Source organism: Coregonus lavaretus (assembly GCF_964263955.1).
Source record: "Coregonus lavaretus genome assembly, chromosome: 16".
NCBI classification, from domain to species: domain Eukaryota; kingdom Metazoa; phylum Chordata; class Actinopteri; order Salmoniformes; family Salmonidae; genus Coregonus; species Coregonus lavaretus.
Window position 1 is genome coordinate 12,789,782 of NC_140003.1, and position 4,612 is coordinate 12,794,393.

Sequence of the window (4,612 nt, forward strand, 5' to 3'; positions counted from 1 at the left end):
TTGGATGGTGTATCAATACACCCAGTCACTACAAAAATACAGGCGTCTTTTCTAAGTCAGTTGCCGAAGAGGAAGGAAACTGCTCAGGGATTTCACCATGAGGCCAGGTTGGATCAACAACTCTGTAGTTACTCCACAACACTAAATAAACCTGGCGCCGACGAAGATGGCGCCATCGCGACTAGCTCTTAGGAAACTTTGCAGTATTTTGTTTTTTTTATATATTATTTTTTACATTATTAGCTCAGAAAGTATTTTGCATCATTACATACAGCCGGGAAAAACTATTGGATATCAGAGCGGCGGTAACTCACCAGCATTACGACCAGGAATATGACTTTCCCGAAGCAGATCGTTTGTTTGCTCTCCCCAGGGCAATTTAACTGATTCCAGCGGCTGACCCAAAACATCGCCGGCGGAGGAGAGGCACTCGTAGCGGCCTGCTGGTCCGACTTAGGAGGCGGGCACACCACCCACCGCTTCCAAGTATTCTACTCGCTAATGTTCAGTCTTTGGTTAACAAAGTCGACGAACTAAGGGCAAGGATTTCTTTCCAGAGAGACATCAAGGCCTGTAACATACTCTGTTTCACGGAAACATGGCTCTCTTGGGATATTCTGTCGAAATCGGTCCAGCCAGATGGGTTCTCAGTTCATTGCGCAGACAGGAATACATATCTCTCCGGGAAGCAGAAGGGCGGAGGTGTGTGTTTCATGATTAACGACTCGGGGTGTAATTGTAGTAACATAAAGGAAGTCGAGTCCTTCTGTTCACCCGACCTAGAATATCTCACAATCAAATTATCTCCCAAGAGAATTTTCTTCAGTTATAGTCACGGCCGTGTATATCCCCCCTCAAGCCGATACCATGACGGCCCTCAAAGAACTTCACTGGACCTTAAGCAAACTGCATTTATTGTAGCTGGGGATTTTAACATAGCAAATTTGAGGACTAGGCTGCCAAAGTTCTATCAACATATCGACTGTTGTACTCGCGCTGCTAAAATCTCGACCATTGCTATTCAAACTTCTGGGATGGTTATAAGGCCCTCCCCCGCACTCCTTTCGGCAAATCTGACCACGACTCCATTTTGCTCCTCCCTTCCTATAGGCAGAAACTCAAACAGGAAGTACCCGTGCTAAGGACTATTCAACGCTGGTCTGACCAATCGGAATCCACGCTTCAAGATTGTTTTGATCACGCGGACTGGGATATGTTCCGGGTAGCTTCCGAAAATAAATTAGACATATACACTGAAACGGTGACTGAGTTTATCAGGAAGTGTATAGGTGATGTTGTGCCCACTGTGACTATTAAAACCTATCCTAACCAGAAACCGTGGATAGACTGCAGCATTCGCGCAAATCTGAAAGCGCGAACCACCGCATTCAACCATGGCAAGGTGACCGGGAATATGGCAGAATACAAACAGTAGCAACTCACTCCGCAAGGCAATTATACTGGCAAAACATCAGTATAGAGACAAAGTGGAGTCACAATTCAACAGACGTATGTGGCAGGGTCTAGAGACAATCACAGACTACAAAAAGAAAACCAGCCACATCGCCGACACCGACGTCTCGCTTCCAGACAAGCTAAACACCTTCTTCGCCTGCTTTGAGGATAACACAGTGCCACTGACGAGGACCACTACCAAGGACTGTGGCCTCTCCTTCTCCATGGCCGATGTGATTAAGACATTTAAGCATGTTAACCCCCAGACGGCATCCCTAGCCGCGTCCTCAGAGCATGCGCAGATAGCTGGCTGGTGTGTTCATGGACTTATTCAATCTCTCCCTTTCCCAGTCTGCTGTTCCCACATGCTTCAAGATGGCCACCATTGTTCCTGTACCCAAGAAAGCAAAGATAACTGAACTAAATGACTATCGCCCTGTAGCACTCACCTGTGTCATCATGAAGTGCTTTGAGAGACTAGTCAAGGATCATATCACCTCTACCTTACCTGTCACCCTAGACCCACTTCAATTTGCTTACCGCCCCAATAGATCCACAGACGATGCAATTGCCATCACACTGCACACTGCCCTATCCCATCTGGACAAGAGGAATACCTATGTAAGAATGCTGTTCATTGACTATAGCTCAGCATTCAACACCATAGTACCCTCCAAGCTCATCATTAAGCTCGAGGCCCTGGGTCTGAACCCCGCCCTGTGCAACTGGGTCCTGGACTTCCTGACGGGACGCCCCCAGGTGGTGAAGGTAGGAAACAACATCTCCACTTTGCTGATCCTCAACACTGAGGCCCCACAAGGGTGTGTGCTCAGCCCCCTCCTGTACTCCCTGTTCACCCATGACTGCGTGGCCAAGCACGCCTCCAACTCAATCATCAAGTTTGCAGACGACACAACAGTAGTAGGCTTGATTACCAACAATGACAAGACCGCCTACAGGGAGGAGGTGAGGGCTCTGGGAGTGTGGTGCCAGGAAAATAACCTCTCACTCAACATCAACAAAACAAAGGAGATGATCGTGGACTTCAGGAAACAGCAGAGGGTGCACCCCCCTATCCACATCGATGAGACCGCAGTGGAGAAGGTGGAAAGCTTCAAGTTCCTTGGCGTACACATCACTGACAAACTGAAATGGTCCACCCACGCAGACAGTGTGGTGAAGAAGGTGAAACAGAGCCTCTTCAACCTCAGGAGGCTGAAGAAATGTGGCTTATCACCTAAAACCCTCACAAACGTTTACAGATGCACAAGTGAGAGCATCCTGTCGGGCTGTATCACCGCCTGGTACGGCAACTGCACCGCCCACAACCGCAGGGCTCTCCAGAGGGTGGTGCGGTCTGCCGAACGCATTACCGGGGGCAAACTACCCGACCTCCAAGACACATACAGCACCCGATGTCACAGGAAGGCCAAAAAGATCATCAAGGACATCAACCCGAACCACTGCCTGTTCACCCCGCTATCATCCAGAAGGCGAGGTCAGTAGAGGTGCATCAAAGCTGGGACCGAGAGAATGAAAAACAGCTTCTATCTCAAGGCCATCAGACTGTTAAATAGCCATCACTAGCACATTAGAGGCTGCCGCTGCCTATTGAAATCACTGGCCACTTTAAGAAATGTTAAATAATGTTGACATATCTTGCACTACTCATCTCATATGTATATACTGCATTCTATTCTATAATATTATTCTGTATCTTAGTCCATGCCGCTCTGTCATTGCTTGTCCATATATGTATATATTCTTAAATCCCATTCCTTACTTTTTTTGTGTGTATTGGGTATATGTTGTGAAATTGTTAGATATTACTGCACTGTCGGAGCTAGAAGCACAAGCATTTCGCTACACCCTCTATAACATCTGCTAAACACGTGTATGTGACAAATAAAATTTGATTTGATTTGATAAATAGAGTGAAAAGAAGGAAGCCTGTACAGAATAAAAAATATTCCAAAACATGCATCCTGTTTGCAACAAGGCACTTACAGTGCCTTGCAAAAGTATTCATCCCCCTTGGCGTTTTTCCTATTTTGTTGCATTACAACCTGTAATTTAAATGGATTTTTATTTGGATTTCATGTAATGGACATACACAAAATAGTCCAAATTGGTGAAGTGAAATGAAAAAAATAACTTGTTTCAAAAAATTCTAAAAAATAAATAACGGAAAAGTGGTGCGTGCATATGTATTCACCCCCTTTGCTATGAAGCCCCTAAATAAGATATGGTGCAACCAATTACCTCCACAAGTCACATAATTAGTTCAATAAAGTCCACCTGTGTGCAATCTAAGTGTCACATTATCTGTCACATGATCTCAGTATATATACACCTGTTCTGAAAGTCCCCAGAGTCTGCAACACCACTAAGCAAGGGGCACTACCAAGCAAGCGGCACCATGAAGACCAAGGAGCTCTCCAAACAGGTATAGGGACAAAGTTGTGGAGAAGGACAGATCAGGGTTGGGTTATAAAAAAATATCCAAAACTTTGAACATCCCACGGAGAACCATTAAATCCATTATAAAAAAATTGAAAGAATATGGCACCACAACAAACCTGCCAACAGAGGGCCGCCCACCAAAACTCACGGACCAGACAAGGAGGGCATTAATCAGAGAGGCAACAAAGAGACCAAAGATAACCCTGAAGGAGCTGCAAAGCTCCACAGCGTAGATTGGAGTATCTGTCCATAGTACCACTTTAAGCCGTACACTCCACAGAGATGGGATTTACAGAAGAGTGGCCAGAAAAAAGCCATTGCTTAAAGAAAAAAATAAGCAAACACGTTTGGTGTTCGCCAAAAGCCATGTGGGAGACTCCCCAAACATATGGAAGAAGGTACTCTGGTCAGATGAGACCATCAAGGAAAACGCTATGTCTGGCGCAAACCCAACACCTCTCATCACCCCGAGAACACCATCCGTGTGAAGCATTGTGGTGGCAGCATCATGCTGTGGGGATGTTTTTCATCGGCAGGGACTGGGAAACTGGTCAGAATTGAAGGAATGATGGATGGTGCTAAATACAGGGAAATTCTTGAGGGAAACCTGTTTCAGTCTTCCAGAGATTTGAGACTGGGACGGAGGTTCACCTTCCAGCAGGACAATGACCCTAAGCATACTGCTAAAGCAACA